Raw genomic sequence first — 16,350 nt, forward strand, 5'->3', positions numbered from 1 at the left:
CAGTTTAACCCTGGATATATAATATTTTATAACAAGGCTATAAGAAAACCATGGTTGAAACACGGCATAGTAAAACATTTCTTCATAGTTCAATAAACGACAAGAAAGTCCCCTCAGATGTTAAGACCTTTACAGATACATGGTGCTAAATATAACATTTTAACAGGTTAAGATACACAAGGAGGTAAAAGGTATGATAATAACAAATTAAATACAGTGTTACGTTCCCTCCTAAACTAGGGGTACAAAGGGAAGTAACAACATATAAAAATAACAAGGAGAGAGGAAACTGATTTGGCAAAATTAGTAGATAGTTTATTTTTTTGAAAACTAAGAAGGCTCACCAGCCAATTTACAAAACAAACTTAAGATGAACTGAGAACAACTTTCTCCTAAAAGAAAGTGACTGAAGTACTCAATGCACAAAGAAACTGAAGCACATCTAACAATGAACAAGTGAAACTAACAGGTCTCACACAGAGACAACACACTACACATGCTGCACACATCACGTCCAGAGGAGAAGGATTATGAAAACTAAATTATGATTTATCTCGGAAAGATAAGACACAAGACAAGTGAATAGATGCAACAATATAAAACCCTATAAAATAAAGTGAACATATAGGTACAACAGAAATACAAATGAATAGTAATAGAAACGACATAACTCTAATAAAGGTTAAACGATCAAAATATAAAGAAACCAACGTAAAAATTAATGTTACTATTGAAACTGTTAAATAACTAATATAAGATAAAACCCTTCCTATATCATAAATGAAACAATATAAAAGTAGGTAAATAATAAAGACTAAAAGACCATTTAAAGTGGGGGGTTGCTAATAAAAAGCTAATCTAAAGAGATGGGTCTTTAGAAGGCGTTTAAAAATGTCCACTGAGCCTCTCTGATATTTCCTGGTGTTCCACAGTTTGGGGAGCGTAGTGGATAAAAGCCTCACCCATTTTATTTTGGGGAATTTTAGGGACATTTAAAAAAACTGAAGAGGACCTCAGGGCTTGTCCAGGGACATCAAACGAGACTTCAATTCAGAAAGACTCTTCAAATATAAAAATACAGCTCTCAGGACATCAGCAGGAGGAAACAGCTAGCTTGGCTCTCATAGTTGTTCAAAACTATAAGGTGTGGATTCGCTCGTGGAGCTTAAGGTGAGAACTTGAGAAAACGTTTTTCCCACACCCTTCACACCAGTACGGTTTTTCTCCTGAGTGAATACGTTGATGTTTTGGAGATGACTTGATGTCGTGAACGTTTTTCCCACACTCTTCACAGCAGTACGGTTTTTCTCCAGTATGAATACGTTGATGTTTTTGGGAGATCACTTGATGTAGTGAACGTTTTCCCACACTCTTCACACCAGTACGGTTTTTTCTCCTGTGTGAATACGTTGATGTTTTTGGAGAGCACCTGATTGAGTGAACATTTTTCCCACACTCTTCACACCAGTACGGTTTTTCTCCAGTGTGAATACGTTGATGATTTTGGAGAGCACTTGATACCCTGAATGTTTTCCCACACTCTTCACAGCTGTACGGTTTTTCTCCAGTATGAATACGTTGATGTTTTCGGAGATCACCTGATTGAGTGAATGTTGTCCCACACTCTTCACAGCTGTACGGTTTTTCTCCGGTGTGAATAAGTTGATGTTTTTTTTAGATTACCCGATTCCGTGAATGTCTTCCCACACTCTTCACAACTGTACGGTTTTTTCTCCAGTGTGAATACGTTGATGTTTTTTTTAGATTACCCGATTCCGTGAATGTCTTCCCACACTCTTCACAGCTGTACGGTCTTTCTCCAGTGTGAATACGTTGATGTGATTTGAGTTCAGTTGATGTCTTGAACGTTGTCCCACAGTCTTCACAGCTGTACGGTTTTTTCTCCAGTGTGAATTACGTTTATGTTTTTTTAGATTACCCGATTCCCTGAATGTCTTCCCACACAACTCCACAGCTGTACGGTTTTTCTCCTGTATGAATACGTTCATGTTTTTTGGAGATCACTGATGCAGTGAAATTTTTCCCACACTCTTCACAGCTGTACGGCTTTTCTCCAGTGTGAATACGTTTATGTTTTTTTCGATTACCTGATTCCCTGAATGTTTTCCCACACTCGTCATAGCTGTACGGTTGTTCTCCAGTGTGAATACGCAGGTGGCACTTTAAATGTGCAGATGTTGTAAAGTATTTTTCACATTGCTGACAGCCGTGACGTCTTTCCCTTCCTTTCAGTTTCTAGAACAGACGGACAAAGAAAGAGGAGAAAGTAAATCTAAAAAGCATAAATACAGGCAGTTAACACAATAAAAACTCACTTAATATAAACCTTGAGTTAACAAAATACTAGTTTACTAACGGTTTGTGTTTATTACATTTGTATTATATTAGATACAGTAACAGCAACATTCTAACCACAGTAAATACCAGAGGTGGGGGATTCGAGTCACATGACTTGACTCGCATATTTTCGTGCTTTGGGACTTGCTTGACTAACATTGATAACATCCTCGACTTGACTTTGACTTGGTATTCATGACTTGAGACTTGACTTAGGCTTGAGACAGATGACTCGAAAGGACTTTACTTTCTAAAATAAAATATTTGCATTTGTATTGTAGGAAGCCCCTAAAGGGCAATGAAAACAAAGAGTGAGAGAAAGTAACTTGTTTGCAGGAGAAAGTTACCAGTGCGCCAAGTAGGAAGTGGAGTGCATAGGAGACAGACGTTTCATTACAGATTGTTATGTTTATGTGGGGAAATGGCAGTGCATACATTATATGAGATATATTTCGATGTCGGACTTAATTTTAGGGACATTTCGGCCAGGAGAGCTATTTGTTTAAGCACCGGATCGGCAAAACAGGAGAGTCTGTGAACCAGTCTGCCTTGATCTATGAATTCATGTCCGTGACTCTCACAGTATCTGCTGCCCACAGCTGTTTTATATAAGGAAAACCTCCTTCACTTCATGAAATCTCTGCAGCACCAGGAGGCAGTAACGTGTAACTCAGCAGAATCTGAGAAGAGCAGCACCAGCTGCAAAGAGCTATGCATTTTACTTCACTGTGTTTACCTTCACTAGAACAGATAAATAGCGATTGCAGGCTGCTACGTTTTAACAACACACACCTCTACACACACATATTGTACTGCCTGATTATTCCCCATATTACCTGTTTTATGATTTCAGAGCCCCACTCTCCATTGTTGCTAATGTTGAAAATAAAACTCTACTTTTCATAACCACCGTCTTTTAACTGATTTAAATGCGGAAACTGGGGTTATTCATCAGGATTTCGTATGACTTGACTTGCTTGACTCTCACCCCAGTAACTTGAGACTTGCACATGTATGACTTACTCCCACCTCTGGTATATACAGGAGACAGAGGGAGATGGCATCCTGTCACTGCGCGTCTCAGTATGCTCCGTTAGTCTTGTGTTTTGTGTTTTTGGTCTAATTATTGTCTAAACTTTGTTGTCTCTGTATGAAACGTAATTTTGAGAGACCATGCTTTTGATCCTGTCGATTATATTTTCCTTTTAGCAGACCATGTCTGGCCATACAACTTTCCAAGACACACCTGAGTGACAGCACGAGCGGGTATGGCGAGGAGTCCCGGCCCCTACGCTGCTACAGCCGTGAGGCAATGCTGGAGCTACAATGCGATCGGCATCATACGAATACATCAAGCCATCTGTGCTCTTCAATATTGGATGACCTCCCTCGGGAGCCGCTTAGAAACACCAGGAAAAAGAGACGAGGAAGGAGACGAGGTGTTCAGAATCGCCTACGGCAAAGATTCAGCCGGCCACCACTTTCATCCATCATTCTCACAAACCTGCGCTCATTGATTAACAAAGTGGACACACTAAGGACATACACAAGGAACTGTCCTGAATTTCGTGAGGCCTCTTTATTATGTTTCACGGAAAGTTGGCTACAATCTACAATGCCTGAATCTCTCTTTGAGGTACCCGGATTCAACCTTGTTCGAGCAGACAGCGATGCGAACTCGGGGAAGACCAGAGGAGGCGGTATTTGTGTGTATATTATTAACCTGTTAAGCCCCATTCCCCGCAGGCGGGGGAGAAACCACAACATCTGCAAGCAGCAGTTGGCGCGTTCACACCGGAGTACTTTTCCCACAATAGTTCATCAGAACTACGATATATTTGCGTTCACAACAAAAAGCCCCCAGAACTAAATTAGTTCATCAGAACCATTTTTACCTGCTTTTCAGTCCCTGCTAGAGACCAGGGACTTTCGTGGGAGAAAAAGGTTCATACGTCTGATTGGCTGGGTGGAATGCAAACCACGCCCCGTAAAACTCCCAAAAGGTTTTGTGAAGCCGCCATTTCATTTGCTCACATTAAAAGCTCAGCGCAGCGCACCAACGAAGAGATTACTTTTGTGAAAGCAGCTATGGAGCGGTGGAGTGATGATGATGATGTGTCGGCGCATCTGGAGATTTACTCGGAGGACGCGATCCAGAAGCTTCTACTGAAGGCAGCGCGATGAGGTAGGAGGCTGAAATGACGGTTGAATTGCCCAACGACGACGACGAATTAGGTAAAATATACTAAATGCACTGCACTGTTTTAATCTGCACAATACTGGTCAGATATGTACTTTTATTTGCTCGGTAGATCGAGCTAGCCATGCTAGGCTGAATTGGCTAACAGCTAGCTAGCTATTCTCGGCCGCTATGAAAACGTTTTGACTTGTGAATACGTGTGCAATGTTCTGTAATTTGCTTCACTAACTCATGGCACTAATCGAAGGTAAAATATACTTCATGCACTTTACCGTTTTAATCTGCACAATACTGGTCTCAGATTAGGGGTGTAACGATAACCGTATTCGACGGTTCAGACGTCACGGTTCGGTGCATGCAATCACACGACGAATACGCCTTTTTTTTTTACGAGTGGTAAAAAATTCTGTCATTCAGGGCAGTATCCACTACACTATATATAATCCAGGGGGCGGTATTGCGCCTAAAAGCTGTTTGCCAGCTGCCCTTAAACAACAAATGAAGAAGAAGAAAACACAACAAAACGAACAAAACGTGTTAGTATGGCGAGTTCAGATAACACAGGAGCTAGAACAACCACCTGCTTCTTTTAAATCAGCTGTGTGGGAACATTTCGGGTGGTGGATCGGACGAGGACGGTGTGGCTGTTGTGTTCGATAGCGGTGCGGTATGCTAATGGTAACACACGCCAAACATGCTAAATCATATCAGAAGGCATCACCCAGATTTGGAAATCACCGGAGCCCGGCAAAATACAGCAGCAGTTCAACAGCTGATCCCCGCTGTTTATAAGAAGCCAATACACATGAAAGCCGAGAGACCAAAATAAATAACGGAAGCTTTTGGCATATGTTTTTCAACTGACCCCAGCTTTTATTGATTGTGATTGAAAGTGATTGAAACACTATCTTATTATTTATTTTGTAATATTTTCAAGACATTCTTTTTAGTTTTACAGTTTATTGAACCTTTTTGTTTGACATCAGCCATTATAGGTAATCTGGGCATCTGAGTGTGTGTGTGGTACTGTTTGTTTTTAACAGTGTAATACAGTTAATTATTCAAAATGTTAGAGTTCCTTATTTTTTAAACTTGCACTACTATTCCAAATAAATAACAAACATGGAATTATGCATTTGGGATTTTTTTTTGCTTTTTCTTGATGTACCGAACCGTGACCCCGAAACCGAGGTACATACCGAACCGTGAATGCTGTGAACCGTTACACCCCTATCTCAGATGTACTTTTATTTGCTCGGTAGATCGAGTTAGCAATGCTAGTCTGAATTGGGTAACACTGTTAGCAGGCCGGAACCGAGCTAGCTAATAACATCTAGCTAGCTCGCTAGCTATTCTCGGCCGCTATGAAAACGTCTTGACTTGTGAATAAGTGTGCAGTGTTCTGTAATTTGCTTCACTAACTCATGGCACTAATCGTGTGTTTCAGGCGACGAGGTGTTTCCCATTGGATTGGAATCTAGTGAGCTTTCCCCTCCGGAAATCATCTCCCTTTCCAACCAAACGCAGAGGTACATATAAACACACTGTAACTACTCTGTTACGCATCGAACTGATGTCCACTAATCACGTTTATTTCTTTCTTGGTACAATTATGAAACACCGTGATCATACATCGTTTACACTTTTTGCGCCCTTTTCACTCTCTCCCAAACGTAAACATCCGAGGCTAGAGGTCACATGACTTCTGGTAAGAAAACTCTTAATAATTTTTTGACCAAATAAAACAAAGTTCAAGCATACATCAAACAAAAAACAATAAATAAGGGCACTTTGAGCGTCAGCTATTTGATCCTATCTTATACTTTACACCTGCATTGTGTACACTGTCCCTGCCTATGTCCAATGTTGTCTCTGTTGACAACCTACTGGTAAACACATTCCTAGTATGTTGTAAAACTACTTGGCGATTAAACTGATCTTGTATCTTGCTTATATCTCCTCTTAGGAAAGCGGGCACGGGATGACAGCTTCCTTGACACTATCATGGTGATGGATGACTGGCGTGCTATGGGCAGCAAGAAAAATGAGGACCGGCATGCCATGGCCAACAAGGAGATGCACGACGAACTGCTGCTGCATTCACACAAGGCCCAGGAATCGCAGGACCAGTTGCTCATGGTGATGGCGCGCCGGTATATATATAACTGTTATTAATACTGACACATACTTTGCACTAAGGTGTGTCTGCTGCTGAGCCTACCTATTATTGTTATATATTGCCACTGTTATGATATTGTTTTGATACTACTGACACTTATTGATCTGATGCTGATAAATAAAAGAGAACCTACATGGCGATTAAACAGATCATGTATCTTGCTTATTTCTTCTCTGACATGTTATCTTTACAGTGACCTGTGTAGCATCCTATACATCTCATGTAAGTGATTATTCTGATACCATCATGTTTCATCGGTTATAAACTGGCGAAGCTTTATTTATTGTGTCCCACCCCAAATATGTGGCTTTGAAAAAGATAATTTCATTGTATTTCAAAATGGCATCCATCAACACAAGCACTATTTATAGAAAGAGAAATGGTTAAGTTTGTAATTACCAGTGTTGTGATTTCAATATTTTAATTAATTATAGTAAGGAAACATCTTAGGAGTTAGTGTACTGAGTTCCTCTCAGGAGGATATATAATAAAGTTGTGTTAACTGCTGAGCCTATTTACTGTGCATACAACACACCTGGCAGTTTGTTATTATATTGCCACACTGTTTTGATTCTGACATTTTATCTTTGCACTAAGGTGTGTCTGCACTATTGTAATTTAGATGGATCTTTAATTTGTCATTGTACAGGTACAACGAAATTACAATGAACTCAAGGTGCCAACAGGCAGCAACAACAAGACAATATAAAAACAACAAGACAACATAAAAAAAACAAGACACTATAAAAACAAGAAATGGGACTTAAATAGACATGATAGGGAATATGTACATAAATACATAATAAATTAAAGGGGACCTATCATGCAAAATGCACTTTTGTACGTCTTTTATACATGAATATGGGTCCCAGGTGTTCCAGGGAACTCACCAAGTGCCAGAAAACACAACCCTCTCTCTTTTCCTCCATACCCAAATCTCTTAAAAAGGGGCTGCAATGGATCTGATACAGACTGATACAGATTTGAACACTTCTATGATGTCACAGAAGTGGAGCTACGGCTATTGGGCCAACTCCACCAATCAGGAGGAGACAGCCACGGACATTGCCGTTCGAAAGCGCTGGAGACGCTGTAGTACATATGCCAGGCCTGTAGATGGTGCTGTTCTCACAGAATCAGCCCATGCAAAGACAGTGTTAAATTGAGCGAAATGAGGAATGGCTAAAATGCATGATGTGTTTGGTATTTTGAAAAATAAAAAGTATAAATATGCCTTACATAGGTATGGTCCTACACTATATTATTCAAATATAGCATGATAGGTCCACTTTAAAAATTGCACCATTCCCCTCGTATTGCACGGAAGGCTTATATAATTTAAATATCAGCAGCGTTTAGTGCACATATGGCCCTGGGAAAAAAACTGAATTTGAGTCTGTTTGTCCGGGAAGACATGGTACAGAAGAGCCTGCCTGAGCGCAACCGTACAAAGTGCTTGTTACCCGGGTGGTGTGGATCCTTGAGGATTTTGACTGCCTTCTTACGGCAACGAGAGCTGTACAGAACCTCCAGGGAGGGGAGGGGGCAACCGATGATCTTCTGGGCCGAGTTGATGACCCTTTGGAGCGCACCCCTCTCTGCGGCTGTGCAGCTGAGGAACCACATGCAGATGCAGTAGGTGAGGATGCTTTCCACGGCGCAGCGATAGAACAGGGTTCCTGCAGGTTTCGCCTACTCAAATGTAAGACTTTTTAAGACCACTTTGAATAGAATTTAAAACCTATTTCACGGCAAGAAAGTATGAAGGAAAATTGCTATGAAAGAAGAAATACGTCCCATAATTACTTATAAAGTAAATGTATTCGTGTTCAACATAAGAACAATTACTGAACATAACAGTACAGTACTGTGTTAGCGTGTTAGACCAAAAGTGTGTGTGTGTGTGTTAGGACTGTGCAATTAATCGTATTTTAATCGCAATTACGATTTTAGCCTGCCACAATTACGAAAACAACATAATCGAAAAAAACAGAATTTAGCTTTGCTAGGTTGTGACAGTGAACAACAACATATTTGATCTAATTAATTTTAGTCTAATTAATTTGTATTCATCATATTTATATATGTTTAATAGCTTGTAGAAGTGCGCTCCAAAATATGTGTTGATCTTGTGGTATTTATTATTTTGATAATATTTATTTAAATGTATAATTTATTTAATTTAGTATTGTTTTTTCAGTTGAATTATACGTTCAGGGTGATCCACAGTTAAAAAGATACTGTTCAAATCATTATTTGTTTTAAAGTTCAATAAATGGATGTTTTCAAAGTCAATGAATAATCGTATTTAATAATCGTGATATCAATTATTGACCAAAATAATCGTGATTATGATTTTTGCCATAATCGAGCAGCCCTAGTGTGTGTGTGTGTGTGTGTGTCTTTCATCGTTGCTGTTGTATGATTGGTGTTTAGCTACGGTATTTAGCGTCTACAGCAACTCCGCTTTTAGGGTTGACGTAGACCCAAACCTCATCCCGAGGGCCCCCCGGTGTTGTTGCGGGAGCAGCTGCACTAGCTAACGCTACATTAGCAAAACAAACGCTAATTTATTTTGCAAAAGGTGCAGCGGGCTTCAAACACGTTCCCCTCAACTGGTTTCAACCAAGCACTAAATTAGAGGTTTTCCAACCAGATACGGTTGAACTTACTTACACTTCCCCATACTTATTTGTAAGGGGAAGGGGGAAACAAAGTTAGTGATTACTGGTTCCATGTTGATTTATTTCAATACAAATTGTTGGGGGGAGAACTGAAAGGCTCTTACCGTACTGGTTACTTTGCAGCCCGGACATTTCCACCAAAACACATTTAGACGCGATCTCAACACAGAAGTACCTTTCAAATCCCATCATATTCAAGACCTTTCTTGTTTTTTTGGTCATATTTAAGACCTTTTTAAGGCCTTAAATTCAGATTATCAAATGTAAGACATTTTAAGACTCCGCGGGAACCCTGTAGAAGGACACAAGCAGGTCCTGTCTAAGGAAGTAGAGTCTCTGCTGTGCCTTCTTGACGGTTGCCGTGGTGTTGGTCCTCCAGGACAAGTCCTCCGCCAGGTGAACGCCCAGGAATTTGATCACTGAGACTCTCTCCACACAGCCTCCACGGTGGTATCATCAGCTAACTTTATGATGGAGTTGCTGGTGTGGGCGGGGACGAGATCATAGGTGTAGAGGGCGTATAGTAGGGGGCTCAGCACGCAGCCCTGTGGTGACCCGGTGCTGAGACTGAGGGACGTGGAGGTGTGGGTACCTATCCTCACTCTCTGGGGCGCTCAGACAGGAAGTCCTTAATCCATAGACACAAGGAATGGGATACTCCCAGGACTGATAGCTTGGTCACCAGTCTGTCAGGGAGGATGGTATTAAATGCCGAGCTGAAGTCCACGAAGAGCATCCGTGCGTAGCTCCCCCTACTCTCCAGGTGAGACAGGGTAGAGTGGAGAGCTGTGGCGATTGCGTCCTCCGTGGACCTGTTGGTCCTGTAGGCGAACTGGTGGGGGTCCAGACCGGGAAGGAGGGATGAGACGATGTGGGGACGGACCACCTTCTCAAAAACTTTAGCGGGGGTGGAGGTAAGTGCCACTGGACGGTTGTCATTTAGGCAGCCGATGTTGTTCTTTTTCGGCACTGGGATGATTGTGGATGTTTTCAGGCAGGATGGGACGATGGCCTGGGACAGAGACTGGTTGAAGATCTTGGTGAAGATCCCCGCCAGCTGGCCAGCGCAGTCTTTCAGCACCCGTCCCAAGACTCCGTCCGGCCCCGCTGCTTACCTCGGGTTCACTGCCTTCAGTGTGCGTCTCACCTCGTGCGTCTCACTTCGTGCTCCGTGAGGATGAGGCTGCTGAGGGCAGGTGGGTGTAATGATGTGGCTGCTTCCGATAGCCCCGTCTCGTAGCGGGCGTAGAAGGAGTTCAGCTCCCCCGCCAGCTGAGGGTCACCCCCGTCGGTCGAGGGGTGGCTGGGTTTGTAGTTGGTCATCTGCTGGACCCCCTGCCACACCCGCCTGGAGTCGTTGCCCCGGAAGCAGTCCTCAATCTTCCCCTTGTAGTCCATCTCGGCCCGCTTGATCCCTCGCTTCAGGTGGGCTCTGGCAGTGCTGTACAGCTCCCTCTCACCAGTCCTGAAGGCGATGTCCCTCTCCCTGACCAGGCGCTGCACCTCTCCAGTCATCCACGGCTTCTTGTTGGGATGAACCCGGATGCGCTTATCCACAGTGACGGAGTCTGAACAGTGCTTGATGTATCCCAGGACCGCTGATGTGTACTGTTCCAGGTCCTCATGCACGAAAAAACCCCAGTCGGTGCTCTCAAAACAGTCTTGCAGCTGTGGAGTGGCGTCTAAAGGCCAGGTTTTAATTGTCTTTATAGTGGTGGAAACACTTTTCGCTAGTGCTTTAGCTCTGTAGCCCCCTTTAATATTATTGTAGACCTTGTCCAGTGTTTTATCCCCCCTCGTGGCACATTGAACATGCTGGTAGAGTCTGGGAAGCACTACCTTTAAGTTGGCATGGTTAAAGTCCCCCGCAATGATGTGGACAGCCTCAGGATTAGGGCTGTGCAATTTAATCGATCCTGCGATATATATCGACATTTAGTTTTCCGAGAAAGTATCGATATTTCATCCGCGGGTATCGATACATTAAGTCTGATAACTGTGTTCGTTATTCTCGCGTCCAGGAGAGAAGCTTTAAAAAGGAGACTAATTGAGTCTCTGAGAAGGTTCAAATGTATACTTTAATTAATAAAAAGCGCGGTAATGTTACAAGCAGAAGATGGTTCAGTCAGAAAAACAGCTGTGTTCTGGCTCTTGTGAGAGAAGGGAAGAGAGCGAGCTCCACCTTTCCAGCTGTTAAATATCCTCTGCTGGCTCCTCCCTGTGGGACGGTTGGTGCTGCTGGGGGCCGGCCCTCCACGTCTCCAATGTTTGTTGTTGAGCATAACAGAGGATTCAGACATTGTACATTAAATATATAACTAAACACGCCTTTTCTCCTCCTTATCTCTTTCATGACTTTTAATTTAATACATTTTAAACGCTGTAATCAATACTCCAAAAATACCTGACGGCTGGTATCATTTCCGGTAGTTCCGAATGTTGTCTCATGCTACCTGTAAAGGAATATTTTAGTCTTGTTAAAGTATATAGAGTTTAGTGACTTGTCCTCGGGAATCTGTTTAATGGTTAAAGTGTATTCCTGCCTGTAATGTGATCCATAGCTTCTCAGGAAGACACAGGTCAAGAGGTCATCTGATATCTTGTGGGGGGAGAAGCTTGGCTCATGTGGGTTTGCAATACAACGAGTCTTTGTCTCGACATCTGGCATGCATTAAAGGAAAACCCGCGTGTTTTAGGGCCCTCCTCTTCTTCATGTATAGATGTGTTCTTGGCGCTTTTGTCTTCAGAGTTGGCTGATATCTTACATGAGAACTGTAGTATACTGTGATCTCTCCGGCCGTCTGTCTCTCAATAAATATCAGTGTATTGACAGGCGAATCCAGTTTCCCTCATTTGATGATTGGCTCAACATTGCTGCAAAGAAGTTTTTACTTCACACTACCCATGTCTGTAAACAAACGTATTCAAATAAACTACCTTCATTTAATATTCAGCAATAATAATATCTCGACGTCTATAGTTGTAGTGTTGAAATCAGTAGGTTTCGGTGTGCAACACTCCGTGTCATATCGCTACTAAATTCACCTCTATAGTAAATGGTATATTAGCCACATGCTATATGCTAACCGGAGATGAAGGATTTTCAGAATAAAAGCTTAACAACTTGTTGTGCACAAGAACTTCTGGTTTTTCAGTATAAAACAGCATTTAAACTGACGGTATGTTTAAGGTACTTTATGCCATCAAAACATTGATTTTAATTTCTAACAAGTCCCATTCAAATCCCCCGTGTTCCGCCACCTGCTGCACCTTTTAATTCTCCATTGTCCATTGTGATACTGCACTTTATGTACTTACGTTTCAAAGGCCTGTAAGCTACAGTTTGCACTGTTTCAATACATGAAACTAATTTTCTCACCACATCTTTTGATTCATTTTGTCCAGCATTTGCAAGCTGTAGACTCTGTCTAGTCAGAGCCATATATATAATTGATGCTTTCAGTTTTCAGTTGAATTAATTCAATCCAAGTCAATGGAACATTCACAAGATGTCACCAAAATCACACTGTCCCTTTAAAATCTTTCAGAAAATGATATAAGTGTATCGAATCGTATCGTTGGCTGAATATCGTGATATATATCGTATTGTGAGCTGAATATCGTGTATCGTATCGTATGATTAGTGTATCGCTAAAGCCCTACTCAGGATACATGCTTTGTTGACTGCTAATAGTATCATGTAGCTGACTTAGCGCCGCGCTAGCATTGGCATCTGGTGGAATATATACTGCAGTTATCAATACAACATTGAACTCCCTCGGAAGGTATCTAGGTCGGCATTTAACAGTCATAAATTCTAGGTTCGGGGAACAGAGGTTACTCACAGTGATTGTGCCCCAATAATCCTTAGTGTATATAATGAGGCCACCACCTCACGTTTTCCCCAACAATTCTCGGGTCCTGTCTAGTCTATGGGAGGGGTGGTCAGCTAGCTCGATCCAATGGAGCTTTCCTAGATGGTTTGGTGAATCAAACCATCTGAGTCAGGTTAGTAATGCTCACATGTTTTACATCTATTACAGGGTGAATCTGAAACTGAAGCTTGACTTTAAAGCAACCCAACCGAAGTTTCATGTAAGTGTAGTTCTTTCTCTCGTAGCTCGGTCTGCAGGGGTGCTAGAGACGGGAGCACGTTGATACGACCTTCCTAGCTGGAGATATCTGTCAGAAAGATCGCAATTAGATTATTTCCCCAAATCATGCAGCCCTACTTTACATCTGTGACTGTGTCTGTTCTGCAGTACTGCAAAGCTACCTGGTACAAGTGTTTGTCAACAGCTTTAAAATCAAAACTGCTCCAGCTGTTAATAATCTGCTCAAAGATTGTTGGTCCACCCTGTCAGAGACTTCCTGACTCAGCAGACCATAATAACCTGAGAGGCTGTCCAACAACATCACCTGGGACCCAAAGCATGCTCTGAACAGAGAATATGAACTGCTGCCATCTAATGGAGATTCAATAAAGTCAGACTGAAGCCTCCTTTGTGCTCCAGTCAGTCCTCTCAGTAAACACAGAGCTGAATCCAGATCAAAAGCACGCTGAAGGCTCTTTGAGCAGGTTGTCTCTCGCTGATCCTGCTGTTATGTTACATGTTTGTTTTTCATGTATTGTGTCTTGATATTAGTTTATGTTGATGTTACACATGGAGCTGCTGTTACACTATGCAAGTCACATTTCAGACCTGATCCGACCAATACAGTTTTATCGTGTCGTAATGTACAACAACGTTCTAACCTATATCTGACCATATTGTGTATTCATATGGTATTTTCTAAACAGGTTGTGATCTTTCATTTGGGGATAACAGTGTTAGGAATATATTGTGATGAAGTGCACACTGACCTGAGCTCCAGGGGTCTTTTTATTCTCCTCCATGCTGCTCTCAGTGCTCCTTCTCCGGCTGTGTCTCTGAAATAATCAACACAACTACAGCTGACACAAAACAAGACAACTCAATACAACCGACAGACACAACTAAACATATCTACAGCTACTTCGTAGGGTCATAGCAGAGGTGAGAAGTAACTAAGTACATTTACTCAAGAACTGTACTTAAGTACCATTTAGGAGGTACTTTTACTTTACTTGAGTATTTCTATTTAATGCTACTTTGTACATTTAGAACAGTTCAGAGATAAATGGTACTTTTACTCCACTACATGCATTGAATACCTTTAGTTACTTCACAGATCTGGATGAATGATGTGAAATATAATCAAGTGTTAAATCAGACTAGTTCCACCTGGAGTAAATTCACACACACACACACACACACACAGCACACACACACACACACACACACACACACACACAACACACACACACACACACACACACACACACACACACACACACACACACACACACACACACCACACACACACACAGCACCACACACACACACACACACACACACACACAACACACACACACACACACACACACACACACACACACACACACACACACACACACACACACACACACACACACACACACACACACACACACACACACACACACACACACACACACACCACACACACACACACACACACACACACACACACACACACACACACACACACACACACACACACACACACACACACACACACACACACACACACACACACACACACACACCACACACAAGAGAGATGTTACCTCTCTCTCCTCTTCGTCCTGGTTCCTCAGTCTTTCTTCTCCTTGATAAAACACTGCCGTTAAAACACACTAATCTCCCTTTAATGCCTTTACTTGTGTTTAACGATCAGCCACGTGGTATACAAAGCTACGAACAAAGAACGGGAGGCAACAAAAACACGGTTTAACGGATAAATCACCCTCCAATGATAAACTAGCTCATTGTATGTGTTTTAAAAGTCTCTTAAACACATTACATTCGGTATAACATCTGCATCAACGTCTGTTAGCAACGTGTAGCTTCTGAGGACCGGAAGCTAGAAACGAACGGCCGCAATGCATCATGGGATTAGAGTTGTTCTTTTAAACATCATTTCACTACCCCCTCTGGTGAAAACATTGAAAACACTATCGCTATTAAAATAAATAATAATTACAATATTAATAATAATAATATATATGTAAAGATGAAACGGTCAGACGGGTTTTAAAAGTTGTGGAAAATGTTTTTGTTTGTAATAATACTTCTTTATAATGATTGATCAAGTGTTCTCAAAGCTGGTAAAGATGCAGCTAGTTTGAATGACTTTGTATTCTGAGGGACAAAACAAGAATTGGACAAAAAAAATAATAATAATAATAATAACAACATTTCATTAGGAATTACAAATAAAAATAGTTAAATACAATAATAATAAAAGATTTAATAATCTTGGAAAAAATAATTAGTTTTTTGTGATTGAAAACACTATTATTAATATAATAGTGTTTTCAAATATAATAAAATAAGAAGTAAAATAAGAAAAAAGAAAAAAAAGTAAGAATAAAATAATGTAAAAAGAAAAAAATAATTGAAATAAGAAAATAATAATTAAATATATATCAAATAAAAAAATATAATTTATAATGAAATCACAAAAACTAACTTGAAAAAAATATAAAGAAATGTTTATTTTTTACTAAAGCAAGAATGATACAATTAAGAATTAAATACATTATTTTTTTCAACTATTCTTATATTATATATATGTATTATAATATATTTATATTGAAAGCAATGCATCATGAGATTTTAGTATTTATTTTCAACAGCAATTCACGGTATTAAAATAAATAATAATAACAATAATAATAATAATAATAAAAATAATAATAATAATAATAATACATATAAATATGGGACTGGTATGACAGATTTTAAACATTGGGGAAAAAAATGTGTTTCTGATAATACATTTTTTTAATTATATATGTTTTATAA

General features: G+C 40.8%; 1 pseudogene; it reads right to left on the bottom strand.

Annotated features, from left to right (window-relative positions):
- Positions 1-219: 219 nt before the first annotated feature.
- Positions 220-14,608, bottom strand: LOC117559181 (annotated as a pseudogene).
- Between the last annotated feature and the right edge of the window lie 1,742 nt (positions 14,609-16,350).

This window comes from Gymnodraco acuticeps, unplaced genomic scaffold (assembly GCF_902827175.1).
Source record: "Gymnodraco acuticeps unplaced genomic scaffold, fGymAcu1.1, whole genome shotgun sequence".
In the NCBI taxonomy this organism is placed as follows: Eukaryota; Metazoa; Chordata; class Actinopteri; order Perciformes; family Bathydraconidae; genus Gymnodraco; species Gymnodraco acuticeps.